Source organism: Populus euphratica, unplaced genomic scaffold (assembly GCF_000495115.2).
Source record: "Populus euphratica unplaced genomic scaffold, PopEup_1.0 scaffold1401.1, whole genome shotgun sequence".
Lineage (NCBI taxonomy): Eukaryota > Viridiplantae > Streptophyta > Magnoliopsida > Malpighiales > Salicaceae > Populus > Populus euphratica.
The window spans coordinates 29,583-44,899 of NW_011501254.1; the positions used below are offsets into that span (position 1 = coordinate 29,583).

General features: G+C 31.7%; 1 long non-coding RNA gene across 1 annotated transcript; it reads right to left on the reverse strand.

Annotated features, from left to right (window-relative positions):
* Nucleotides 1–414: 414 nt before the first annotated feature.
* Nucleotides 415–14,663, reverse strand: LOC105117548 (uncharacterized). The gene is made up of 3 exons (XR_840777.1): nt 14,651–14,663; nt 1,005–1,012; nt 415–505 (listed from the first exon to the last, which is right to left on the reverse strand). It is a non-coding gene; the product is annotated as an uncharacterized LOC105117548 (long non-coding RNA).
* Nucleotides 14,664–15,317: the final 654 nt, after the last annotated feature.

Here is a 15,317-nt window from a genome sequence, read left to right on the forward strand (position 1 = left end):
ATTCCATAATTCAAACGCTTGTTGTATAATGTATGACCCCTCGAGTCGCTTCGTAACCCAATGGTATTGACCCTTCTTCGAGGGTTGGTTTTAAGTGTCAATTTTCTTTTCTCTCTAAAAGGGCTATTTAGGTCTAGGGTTTTTACTATCATCCAAAGTGTGGCAAGCTGAATATATGTTGGGCTTTTGTGTGTGCCCCCGCATCACGCTTCCTTGGTATAACCACTTGCGAGCTACTAACTTTCTTATCTGAAAAGGATGGGGAATGATGGTACAAGTCTGATTTTGATAGAGGGCAGCATCTTTGGCTCCACAACTTATAAATCCAATAATTCCAATTTTCAAATAACAAAGAAGGCTATTGAATAGCCTTGCTTCATTACCCATGTGCTCACGAATTGGATTTGAAAGGTTATCCTGACATAGGTTTGCTTTTGGCTTAGATCAACCTAAGTTAAATGAAGTCTCCATCGCCCCCCTTTTACTTAAATAATCCAATATGAAACTTCATACACTTTAAAGTTCATAAGATAGGATGAAAAAACAATTTTTTAAGGTCTTTATACTCATTATGTCTAGCATTGAATAGAGTGAGTATTCCCCTTATTATAATCTTAAATAAATAATGGGTTCTATTAGTTGCCTAAAATCTAAAAGGGCATCTAAATTGGACCGAATCTTTTGTCAAGCTATTGTTCTCTTGTTCCCTAAAAGTCATGGAGTAAGACATCAACTTCTCAATAAGTTTTTTGATTCCATAATGTACTCCTCTGAAAAAACATCGGTGCGCGTGTAAATGAGGTGCTCTACCTAACTGAGCTATAGCCCTTTTGCTTATGATATATATTTTATCATGTCGATAATTTCTTGTCAAGATGAATATTACATGATCCAACATTTGATTTCATTTATCTCTTTGATCGGTATTGCTTATAAAGAATATTACATTTATAATCGATTGATGTGATGGGTTCCATTTCTTTCTCTTTTTGATTCTAAATGACCTACTTAACTCAATGGTTAAAGTATTGCTTTCATACGGCATGAGTCATTGGTTCAAATCCAATAGTAGGTATAACTTATTAGATATCTGAATCCATGGTATTTAATAAGTTTTTCTATCCGCCTTAATTTTATTGATTTTTGATCTTTTTCATTCTATTTCATTCTATTTCCTACAAGCTTAGTAACTCAAGTTGCAGATACTGATACGTAGATAGTGCAATGTTTCATTCCCTTAAGCTTTTCTACTTAACCCATATAACAAGCATCAGGCCAATAGCTCCCAAGTCAGTTGAATTTAGGGTATTAGCTGTTAAAACACCCCTTCGGACTTAATTGCTTAAGTTAGGGAGGCTACAAAACCAAATTTATCTACATTTTTATTATCATCAAATTTTTTTTGCTCTTTTTTTTTGTTTTTTTTTAAATTTATTTACTATCCCTTTCCCTTAGTTGTTATCTTTAATAAAAGAACATAAATAATATAATAATCCAATGTGCAACCCACAATCATATGTTGAAGTGTGTGTGTGTGTGAAAATGAAGGTTTAAGAATACTTGTTAAATAAGTATATGAGCAGAATTAAGTGATAACAATGCTAGAATTTGTAAACCTGAATATTTCAAGAAGTATTCTAATAGACTTTGTTATGAATATTGCATATAACCATTGAAAGCTATTTACCTAGATACGTCTCAAGAGTCAATAAAATTCCTCTATACTCTGTCATCTTAGTAACAACAATTTTGCAAATAGTTTATGAAATAGAAAACACAATTAGTTTTTTATTTACTATCAACTACTACCTTTTTCCCCAAACCAAAACAAGACATTGTCCTTAATGTCCTAAGGTAAAAAGATAGAGCATATAAGACATCACCTAAAACAATGAACGTTGACAAACCTGAAACACATTTAAACAAATATAAGAAACAACAAAACAAAATAATATACTATTAAGAAAACTAAAAGACACAAGTTTTTACAAACTAAGACTGAAATCATAGTTGTGATTGTGGCTCATATCTTCCCTTAGTTTTACATCCAAGAACGGTTTAAACACCCTTTATGGGTCGGGGATAGGCTTCCTATCCAGTTTTCTTAAAAACTGAAAAACAGGGTCTTTTTTAGTCTGATTCCTAAGACTATGTCGAGCATGTTCCTTATGAAAATGGGGTCATAAGTCATGAAATGCACAATGGACATCTCCACTAGGCTATGTCTCAAAAGTTAATAAAAGATTATCTAAAGATTCATTATATTTTGAAATAAATCCCGACTTTTGATAATTTTTACAAGCTTTGCAGAATGCATGTGAGTCCTTGAATATGGTTGGCCAATGAAATCCATTTTCAAAGATTTTTGCAGCTATCTTTTTTTACAGGAAATGACTCCCACATGCTTCAAAATGACACTACTTACCTCATTGTTTGGAATGAATATTTGAAATATTTGATCAAGACAATATTTGAATAAGTAAAGGTCATCCCAATAAAAGTTTTGCAAGTTGCTCAAAAACTTTATTTTATCTTGGGTACTCCAATGAGCTGGCAAAAATCTTGAAGTAAGAAAATTAATATTTTTAACAAACTAAGGCATTGAACTAAGAGAAAGTAAGGATTCGTTAGGAAAGTAATCATCAATTAGTGTGATATCGGATGTCAAATCTGTTGTCACTTTTGACAAAAGATCCGCATCAATATTTTTGGTGCCTTTTTCTTCTGTGATTTCTTTCTTAGAATAAATCATTTGTAAATCTTCAAATTCATCCAACTCATTTTTACTTAAAGTAGATTCAAGTTGATCATAATTTAATTCTTCAATAAAATCTACTTCTTGTAAATCATTATCATCTCCAGTTGCTTGCAAGTGTTGAAATTATTCATCTCCAATGTCATGTTTCCAAATGATAGCTTCATCAGTCCATTCCTATAATTAATCAATGCATTAGAAGTTGCAAGAAACAGACTTCCTAAAATAACAGGAAATGAATTATATGCTTCAACAGGTTATGTGTCCAAGACAATAAAATCCACAAGATAAATGAATTTATCAACTTGTACTAACACATCCTCAACTATTCCTGTAGGCACTTTTACAAATCTATCAGTAAGTAAGAGAGTTACAAAAGTTTTTTTAACTCATCTAGATTGAGACTTTAAAAAATTGAATATCAAAGTAAATTTACACTAGCTTCATGATCAAGTAAGGCTCTTTTAATTTGATGTTCTCTAATAAAGTAATAAATTATATGAAAACCAGGGTCTTTATATTTCAAAGCATTATTATTATGAAGAATGACACTTATTTGTTTAGTTAAAAAGATTTTCTTTTTCACATTCAGTTTTCTTTTCATAGTGCATAGATCTTTCAAAAATTTATTATAAGAAGGAACCTGTTTAATAGCATCTAGCAAAGGTATATTGATCCTTACCTGTTTGAAAGTTTCAAAGATTTCAAAATGGTGATTGACTTTCCTTTGTTTTGTCATGTCATAAGGAAATGGAAGTGCTGGCTGGAAATCAGTTTTTTCTTTGCAATATTTAGATTCAACCCTTTCCTTACCCTTAGAGATTGACTCATCATCCTTCTTATAAGGTTCAAGAGTGAGTTTTTCAATAACCTTACCACTGTGAAGTGTGATGACTAATTTAACTTGATCTAAGTGTTGGCTTCCACAACTACTTGCATTTGCATTGTATTGCCCATTGGGATTTTGTTGTGGTTGAGATGGAAACTTATCTTTCTCTTGAAAATTGAGAGCATATGTCAATTTTGCAAGAGTATGTTTAAAAGATGTCATACTTTGAGCAAGTTGAGTATTAATTATCTCTTGCTTTTCAATGAATGCATGCAATGTTTCCTCAAGATTTCTTCTAGAAGGTGGAGCATAAAGAGGTGCATATCTATGAGAATTTTGGAAATTATGGTGTTCTTGAAATGGTGTTTGTGAAGTTTGTGCATTATTATTATCACTCTTCCAACTTAAATTTGGGTGATTTCTACAACGAAGGTTGTATGTTTATGAGTATAGGTTATGATTGCACCTTTGGAAATTATTTAAAACATGAGCTTGTTCATGGAGACATTCCTTAAGAGAAGGCAATGTTGGATAGTCATTGGTTGAATGTTCATTGGTTTCACAGATTTGACATACAATGACTTGAACAGATTTTAATTGACCATTCTTTTTTAATTCTATTGCCTCGACTTTTCTAGCTAAAGATGCAAACTTGGCTTGGAGGTCATGATCTTTCCTAAGGTTGTACATACCTCCACGAGATGTATGAGGTTAAGTTTTACTTAGTGCGCCATAAGTATCTACGGTGTCCCAATTTTGAACATTTTCAGCTAATAAGTCTATATACTTTATTACTTCATCAGGATCTTTATCTTCTAAAGTTTCATTGCACATCAATTCAACCATTTGTCTATCTCTAGGTGTTAACCCTTCATAAAAATATGAAACCAATCTCCATGTTTCAAAACCATGATGAGGGCAAATATTTAGCAAGTCTCGATAACTATCCCAATATTGATAAAATATTTCTCCTAGTTTTTTAGTGAAAGTGGTAATTTTTTTTTTTTGAAAGAGTTTGTTCTGTAAGAAGGAAAAAAACTTCTTTAAAAACTATTATTGCATTTCAACCCAAGCACGAATAGATATAGGTCTCAAATTGTATAGCCATGTTTTAGCTTTGTCTTTTAATGAAAAAGGAAAAAGCTTTAATATAATGGTGTCAATGCTACAATTTGAGCCATTATACTAGTTGCAGACCTCCTCAAATTCTCTTAAATGCAAGTATAGATTTCCTAAATCTAAGCAATGAAAAGAAGGTAAAAGTTGAACAATGTTTAGCTTAAAATTAAAATGAGATGCATCCAGAAGGGAAAACTATGCATGATGGTGTACTTGTTCTTATGGGATTCATGTAGTCTCTAAGTGTTCTAACATGGTTATTCTCATTATTCTTATTATGAAGCTACTCGTTATCTTCTTGACACGACCAAAAACTTGACACGACCAAAAGATTGATATCTTCTCTTAAGTGCAGGAGTGTCAAAGTAATAAATAACCCGACAAGACTAGGGTCGAACTACAGGGAGGTTAATTGTATAAATTATAAACAATAATAATAAAACAACAACAATAATAATACTAATAATACTAACACTAATAATAATAGTAATACTAGTAGTAATAAAATAATAACACTAATAGTAGTAGTAGTAGTAGTATTAATAATAAAGAAGAAGAAGTTGATGAGAACTTTGAGATGGAAGATCAATGTGAGAATTAAACAATGATAAAAATAAATATCAAGGTTAGAGGATTCACTAATGGTATTGCAAACACGTATAGTATAAACTCTTATTATTCAACTAAAAACCACACACAAAGGAGATTTTAATTGGATTATAAATTATTAACATGATTATATTAGTTATCTTATTCAAATAATGCTAATACTTGTAAATATTGTCAAGCATTCATGATTATAACTTATGTTAACAACAAATCAAGTTTCTTTCATAGCACAGGTGTAGATTATACCATACAGTTGGGCTATGAAAGTGTCAAGTATTTGTTGTAGTAAGTGTTATACAATATAAATCTATATTAACCATTTAACAAGCAAAGTATTAAAAGTGAACAAGATAACAAATACAAAACATGTTAGAATCAAACATTAAGGTCCATATTGAGTTTACATTATACTTATTCATACACTATTAGTGTAACCTTTTCATCTTGATATGATAAACTTAGCTAAACATAATGAAAGAGAGAAACATAAATAAACAAGATAAGAACATAAATAAGATAAAAGTTAACTAAGTAAAGGAAATGAAATGAAAGGCATAAACAAGATATTAATGAAAGCAAAACTTAAGCATTACAAAAATACAAAGAGAGAAAGCAAGAGCATGATCTTGATTTGGAAACCAAGATGCATAAATCTATGACAAATGTCTCCTTTTATAGGCCAAATTGGAAACTATTAATTTGATGATTAATTGTTGGGTGGGTGATCAAATCTGGACTTAGTGACAATTCTTATCTTCTTATATACCTAAAATGTCATTGATAACATTCAAATGTGAACCAAACCTCCACATTAAATTCTAGAAAATTGTCTTAACTTTCCAAGAAAGAAATTGAGGTCATTTGAACTTCTAGAACTCAAGATTTGGGATGAACACTAAATAGTGTCTAAGCTGCAAAACAGATTCAGACTTCTTCGTTATTGCTACAATTTGGACTTGAAAACAGCCTTTTTAAATCTTGGACTCCCATGAAAGTTGTAGACCTATATCTTATCTTTCCATCCATATGAAGTAAACCTAAATCTGAGAGCTATAACTCCAAATATGACCCAATTACGGAGTAGTGTTCTAATTTGGACTGCACCTAAAACCTAAATCTAAGAGTTATAACTCCAGATATGACCTAATTACCAAATAGTGTTCTAGTTTGGACTGCACTAGCATCTCTTTTCTAAGTTTGGTCATCTCCTTATCCTTTCAATTTTAGTACTTAAACTCATCAATCAATCCTTTTATTTATATGATAGGCCTGCATTTAAGATGAATATAAATTAAAGGTATCTTATATTATTAGACATGTTATTATAAAATATGCTTTAGTTGAGTTATTAGTACTTCAAGTGTAAAATGATGATATAAAATCTTGATAAAAATACACTTTTAAGTATTAATCATTAAAACCCTTAATAAACAACAAATTCAAAGTAAAGATTAGAGATTGATTAGTCCTAACAGGTTGAGTCCACCCAAACCTAAACACTTTTTGGTATTTTAATTGTAAAAAAACTTTCAGAACTCGTTTTTTTATCATGGTTTGTCTTTATATAAAGCTAAAACATTAGGATATAACTTTCATGAAGCATATAACACCCATTTTTGTTGTTCACATGTCTAAACACACTCATTATAATAGTATAATAAATATGTTCAGTACTATGTCAATCTGGACCTTTAATCCATGTTTTACTTATAGATGCAGTTACACAACTCAAACTAAGTCAAATCTAGTTCCATTTAAAATATAACATTCATACCTACAACTTTTATAAGACACCAACTCCAAATTATATCATTTCAAGGTTTAAAATTAACAATTATAATAGCACTTGAAATCTATCCAATACTATGTTGATCTAGACCTTTACTTAGTGTTTTACTCATATATGGAGTTATACAACTCCAAGTTAGTACTAGTTTTATGTGAAAAATAACATCCATACCTACAACTTTCATAAGACACCAACTCCAAATAACACTATTTCAAGGCTCGAAATTAACAATGACAGTAGCGCTCGAAATTAACAATGACAGTAGCTCGAAATCTGTTCAGTACTATATCGGTCTGGACCTTTACTCAGTGTTGTACTTATATATAGAGTTATACAACTCTAAATAAGTCAAGACTAGTTCAATTTGAAAGATAACATTCATATTGATAACTTTTATATAGATACCAACTTCAAATTACATTGTTTCAAAGATCAAAAGTAATAAGTACAATAGCACCCTAGAATTACAACATTAGAGGTTTTTCAATTATTGTAACCCGGCTTTTTCAAAGCCAAAATTGATGGATTTTTTTTATAAGTCATTAGGTTCTAGATGTTTTTCTCCATATCATTCTACAAATTTATAATTACATTCCATTCATTAACAATCCATGTAGGATAATGTAAATCAAAATTTCTATAAAAAGAATTCTCAATGCATATGCTCATAATATTGAATTTTCATACTCATAGGTTTACATTACATCATATTGACACACTCATAAATTCACATTCCAATTCTAGTCTTGTTATCATCACGAGTTCATATAAGAAGGCCGAACGAATATAACTAGTACTTTCGTTATCCTGATCTCATGTAATTTGACAACAGAACATCCTTATAAGAAGAATACTGACACGGCTAAGAGATTGATGTTTTCTCCCAAGTGCAGGGGTATCGAAGTAATAAATAACCTTGCAAGACCGGGATCGAACCACAATGAGGTTAATTGTATAAATTATAGATGACAATAACACAACAATAATAATAATAGTAACAACAACAACAACAACAATAATAGTATTAACAGTAATATCAATAATAATAATAATAATAATAATAAAGAAAAAGAAGGAGAAGAAGAAGAAGATGATGAGAACTTTGAGATGGAATATTAATGTAAGGATTAAACAATGATAACAACAAATGTTAAGGTTAGAGGTTTCACTAATGGTATATCAAACAAGTATAGTATAAACTCTTCTTATTCAATTGGAAACCACACATAAAGGAGGTTCCAATCAGATTATAAATTGTTAACATGATTACATTAGTCATCTTATTCGATTAATGCTAATACTTGTAAATCTCATCAAGCATTCATGATTATAACTTATGTTAACAACAAATCAAGTTCCTTTCATAGCTTAGGTGTCAGTTATTCCATACAGTATGGGCTATGAGAGTGCTAAGTATTTGTTGTACCAAGTGTTATACAACATAAATCTAGATTAGTTATTTAATAAGCAAAGTATTAAAGAGTGAACAACATAACAAATACAAAACATGTTAGTATCAAACATTAAAGTCTATATTAAGTTTACATTATACTTATTCTTACACCATTAGTGTAACCTTTTCACCTTGACATAATAAACTTAGCTAGACATAATAAAAGAAAGAAAAATAAATAAACAAAATAACAACAGATAGTAAACTTAGCTAAACATAATAAAAGAAAGAAAAATAAATAAACAAAAAAAGAACATAAATAAGATAAAAGTTAACTAAATAAATAAAAGGAAATGAAAGGCATAAACTTGATATTAATTAAAGTAAAGCATAAACATTACAAAAAATACAAAGAGAGAAAGCAAGAGCATAAACTTGATTTGGAAACCAAGATGCCTAAATGCATGGCAAATGCCTCCTTTTATAGGCTAAAATTGGGAACTATTGATTTGATGACTAATTGATGAATGGGTGACCAACTCTTGACTTGGTGCCAATTCTTATCTTCTCTTGTCTGCCCAAAACGTCATTGATAACGTCAAAATTGGAGCCACTTAAAAACATGAAAGTTGAATGAAATTGTCTTAGATTTCTTGTGTAAAAATTTCAGATCATTTGGACTTCTAGAACTTCAGATATGGGCTAAACACTGAATAGTGCTCGGGTTGGAGGATATATGACATGACTAAAAGATTGATGTCTTCTCCCAAGTGTAGGAATGTCGAAGTAATAAACAACCTGGCAAGACCGGGGTCAAACCACAGGGAGGTTAATTGTATAAATTATAAACAACAATAATAGCAATAACAACAACAACAATAATAGCAATAACAACAACAACAACAATAATAACAATAATACTAGTAGTAGTAGTAATAGTAGTAGTAGTAGTAGTAGTAGTAATAAAGAAAGAGAAGAAGAAGAAGATGATGAGAACTTGGAGATAGAATATTAATGTAAGGATTAAGCAATGATAATAACAAATGTCAAGGTTAGAGGTTCCACTAATAGTATGTCAAACAAGTAAAGTATAAACTCTTGACTAATGTTAAGGTTAAGTTTATACTATACTTATTCAGATAAACAAGCTCTCGTTAAATTTATATACCTACTCAATACCTCTTAACAAGATATTCATAAACCTTTTGTTTTGTGCTCAATGTATCAACACATAATTATGGGGCTTTTCTTGGAAGAAAACAAAATTTTTTGTTCTAATGTTTAAGGTTAACTTCCTTGGGTTGAGATTATTATTTTTGTCTTCTTTTTTTTCTTCTTTTTTTTAAATATATATACATATAATTTAAAAACACCATGCATCTTTAACCCATGTAACGAGCTTTCAGCTAATGACTCCCAGACCAGTTGGTCTTAGGGCATTAGGTGTTAAGACACCCCTACGGGCTTAGTAACTCGGGTCACAGATACTAATACGTTGATAGTGCAATGTTTGATTCCCTTAAGCTTTTTTATTCAACCCATGTAACAAGCGTTGGGCCAATAGCTCCCAAGTCAGTTGACTTTAGGGTATTAGGTGTTAAAACACCCCTTCGGGCTTAATTGCTTAGGTTAGGGAGGTTACAAAAGCAAACTTATCTATATTTTTATTATCATCATTTTTTTTTGCTTTTTTTTTGTTTTTTTGTTTTTATTTCAAATTATATACTACCACTTTCCCTTAGTAGTTACCTTTAACAAAAGAACATAAATAATGTAATAATCCAATATGCAACCCACAATCATATGTTAAAGTGCGTGTGTGTAAATTAAGGTTTAAGAATACATGTTAAATAAGTATATGAGCAAAATTAAGTGATAACAATGCGAGAGTTTGTAAATCTGAATATTTCAAGAAGTATTATGATAGACCTCGTTACGAATGATTACTAAGATGCGTCTCAAGAGTCATAAAACTTCTCCTTACTCTGCCATCATAGTAACAACAATTTTGCACATGATTTATGAAATAGAAAACACAGTTTTTTTTAGCTACTACCCCCTCCCCCCAACTAAAACAAGACATTGTCCTCAATGTTTAAAGGTAGAAAGATAGAGTATAGTAGATATTACCTGAAATAGCGAACACTGACAAACTTGAAACACACTGAAACAAATATAAATAACAACAAAACACAATAATAAAACCAAAAGACACAAAGATTCACAAATAAAGGCTCAAATCCAATCTAAGCTTTTTACGGCTTTTCTTAGTTGACCAATTTATGCAACTCATGGAAGGATCAATTACAGGAATGAAAGATTGTAGTTGGTCAATCAATTGTTCAGCAGTAGCAGTAGAGATTATGATTTGTCGTGCAGAAGATGTTAGAAATTCTTGTTCCACAGCATGATCAAGAAAAGACAACAACTTATCATAATAACCATTAACATTTAACAAACCTATGGGTTTATGGTGAATGTGCAGTTGGGCCCAAGAGGAAATATGCAAGATCTCTTCCAATGTGCCTAGACCACCTGGTAAAGCAATGAAGGCATCAAGATGGTTAAACATTGCATTCATTCGAGCTGACATTGTGGAGACCTGAAGTTCCTCTCCAATTGTTTTTCCAATGATGTCTCCTTATGCTAAAGCTTCGGGGACGACCCCCAAAACTTTACTACCTCCTAAAAATGCAGCTATTGACACACCTCCCATTAATCCAAGACTGCCCCCCCATACACTAAATGAATCTTTCTCTCAGCTAGCACTTGACCAAGATGATTTGCTGATTCTAAAAACTCATTTTCTTTCCCAAGACTAGATCTACCGAAAACACAAATATTTCTTATATGATGACCTAAGGAACTTGCCATTTCTACACACTTCTTTATTTGTTGAATGTATGGGTTGAGTAAAAATGAAAGGAAGGAAGAGAGGATTTTATAGATGAGAAATTAGAAAGACAATCATACCACCTTTATGTAGGCCAGCTAGAGTCTCACACACTCTCTCTCTCTCTCTTTATTTATTTATTAATTTACTTTTGAAAAAGCATGTGTATGTACAGGTAGTTGTGATTGTGGCTTACATCTTCCCTTGGTTTTACGTCCAAAAACAGCTTAAACGCCCTCTATGGGTCGGGGATAGGCTTCCCATCCAGTTTTCTTAAAAACTGGCAAACAGGGTCTTTTTTAGTCAGATTCCCAAGACTAAGTCGATCATGTTCTTTATGAAATAGTGGCCATAAATCATGAATTGCACGATGCACATCTCCACTAGGATGCGTCTCAAGAGTCAATAGAAGATTATCTAAAGACTCCTTACTCAGACCATCCTTAATGAATTGTATTTTATCTTCACGGTTTATAGATACCATTCCTAAAGAATGACATTGTGTATTACAAGTCCATCTAGCACATCAATGACAGACTTTCAGTCGTTTTTCACGACGTTTCTTTGCAAAAGTGCTTTTACCTGTTCCAAGCATGTGTGAAATGAAGGAGTTAGAGGACTCACCTGATAATCGGACCTTTGCTTCAATCAACCAGTGAATACCTTCAAGAATTCCATGATTCATTAACAATCTCAATCTTGCACATCTAGCAAAGTAAATTTTTGTAATAGCATTCTGAGGCAGAGTAGGAAAATACTTTTTCAATTTTTCAAGATTAGTGTCCATTTTCAAATGAGAATTGGAAGAGAGATTCAAAGAATTGCACAAATATATACACAGATATCAGTTATTGTGGGAAACTGAAAGAACCAACTTAAGTCACGGAGTACCATTATCCACCATTTGACCGGGGTGGGAGAAACTAGCAAAAATCACTCAAAAAGAAACATAAAAAAAAATCAATCTTTATATACAGGATCACCCAATTCAATAGAGTCATGTTCAACTGAAAAATTGTCAAAGTAAACTTTCAGACGATGTCCATTTACCTTGAAAACATTGCCATTCTTTGGATTCTCGATGTCATAAGCCCTATATGGATACATATGTTTCACAATAAAAGGACCGCTCCATCTTGATCTTAATTTTCTAGGAAATAAATGCAGTCGAGAATTATAAAGCAAGACTTTTTGACCAACATTGAATGTTTTTCTCAGTATTTTCTTGTCATGAAACTCTTTAATTCTTGCTTTATGAATTCTTGAATTTTCATATGCATCATTTCTTATTTCCTCAAGCTCATTTATTTGTAATTTTTGCAGTTGACTAGCATCATCCAGATTTGAATTGAAAGCTTTAATAGCCCAATAAGCTTTATGTTCCAGTTGACTACCATCATCCAGATTTGAATTGAAAGCTTTAATAGCCCAATAAGCTTTATGTTCAAGTTCCACAAGCAAGTGACAAGGTTTTCCATAGACTAGTCTATAAGGTGACATACCTAATGATGTTTTATAAGCAGTTTGATAAGCCTAAAGTGCATCATTAAGTCTTAAAAACCAGTCTTTCCTATTAGGGTTCACTATTTTCTTCAAAATATGTTTGATCTCCCTATTAGCAAGCTCTATATGTCCACTTGTTTAAGAGTGATAAGGGGTGGCAACTTTGTGTGTGATTCCATGTTTCTTCATTAAAGACTCAAATGGTTTGTTGTAGAAATGTGTTCCACCATCACTTATTATGGCTCGAGGGACTCCAAATCAACTCAAAATATTTTCTTTCAAAAACTTTATCACTGTTTTGTGATCATTGTTTCGACTTGGAATTGCCTCTATCCATTTTGAAACATAATATACTACGACTAATATGTATAAGAAACCAAATGATGGAGGGAATGGACCCATGAAATCTATACCTCAGCAATCAAAGATCTCAATGACAAGAATAAGATTTAAAGGCATCATATGACGTTTTGAAATAGATCCTAACTTTTATCAATTTTCACAAGATTTGCAGAATGTATGTGAGTCTTTGAACATGGTGGGCCAATAAAATCCATTTTGTAAGATTTTTGCAGTTATCTTTCTTGACGAGAAATGGCTCCCACATGCCTCAAAATGACAAAATTTAATGACATTACTTACCTCATTGTCAGGAATGCATCTTCGAAATATTTGATCAGGACAATATTTAAATAAATAAGGGTCATCCCAATAAAAGTTCTTCACTTCGTTCAAGAACTTTCTTTTATCTTGGGTACCCCAATGAGCTGGCAATTGTCCTGAAACAAGAAAATTGACAATATTAGCAAACCAAGGAATTGTAGAGACAGAAAGTAAAGATTCATCGGGAAAGTAGTCATCGATTGGTGTAATGTCAGTTTTAGAATCTGTTGTCAATCTTGACAAGTGATCTGCAACAACATTTTTACTGCCTTTCTTATCTTTGATTGTGATATCAAATTCTTGAAGTAACAAAATCCACCGCACCAATCTAGCCTTAGAATCTTTCTTAGAAAGAAGATATTTCAATGTTGCATGATGACTAAAAACAACAACAGGTGAGCCAACAAGATAAGACCTGAATTTTTCACATGCAAATACTACTGCAACTAATTCTTTTTCAGTGGTGGTATAATTCATTTGAGCACTATTTAAAGTTTTACTTGCATAGTAAATTACATAAGGTTTCTTATCTTTTCTTTGTCCCAAAACAGCACCTACGGCATAATCACTAGCATCACACATTATTTCAAAAGGTAATGACCAATCGAGAGGTTGAATGATAGGAGCACAAGTAAGCAAGTTTTTAAGTTTAACAAAGGCTTCTTCACAATGTTCACTCCATTCAAAAATATTATCCTTTGTTAGAAGGTTACTTAAAGGCTTAGATATTACACTAAAATCTTTGATGAACCTTCTATAAAAACCAGCATGTCCTAGGAATGATCTAACATCTTTAAGAGATTTTGGTGTTGGCAAGTTTGCAATTAACTCGATTTTAGATTTGTCAACCTCAATTCCTTTTGATGAAACAATGTGACCAAGTACAATGCTGTTTGTTACCATAAAATGACATTTTTCCCAATTCAGCACAAGATTCTTCTCTTCACACCTGGTCATAACCTTTTTTAAGTTAGTCAAACAATCATCAAATAAATCACCAAAAACAGAAAAATCATCCATGAAAATTTCAAGAAAATGTTCAACCATATCACTAAATATACTAAGCATGCATCTTTGAAATGTGGTTGGTGCATTACATAATCCAAAAGGCATCCTTCGATATGCAAAAGTACCGAATGGACATGTGAAAGTAGTCTTCTCTTGATCTTCCAATGCAATTTCAATTTGGTTGTAACCCGAATAACCATCTAGAAAATAATAAAATTCATGACCTGTAACTCTTTCTAGGATTTGATCCATGAAAGGTAAAGGAAAATGATCTTTTCTAGTCATTGAATTAAGTTTCCTATAGTCAATGCACATGTACCAACCAGTAATAGTTCTAGTGGGAATTAACTCATTGTTCTCATTTGTTATCACAATGACTCCAGACTTCTTGGGTACAACTTGGGTAGGACTTACCCATTTGCTGTCAGAAATAGGATAAATGATTTCATTATCTAGAAGCTTAATGACTTCATTTTTCACTACTTTCATATTAGGATTTAGCCTTCGTTGCATTTCTCTAGAGGGTTTAGCATTTTCCTCTAAATAAATTCTGTGTGTACAAATCAAAGGACTAATTTCTTTTATCTCAGCTATGGTCCATCCTAATGTATTTTTGTGCATTTTTAGAGTTTGTAATAACTTACCTTCTTGATGTGCATTAAGTTTGGAAGAGATTATTACCGGAAAAGTTTCATTTTCTCCCAAAAATGAGTATTTGAGATTAGATGGCAACGACTTCAAATAAGGTTTTGGTGG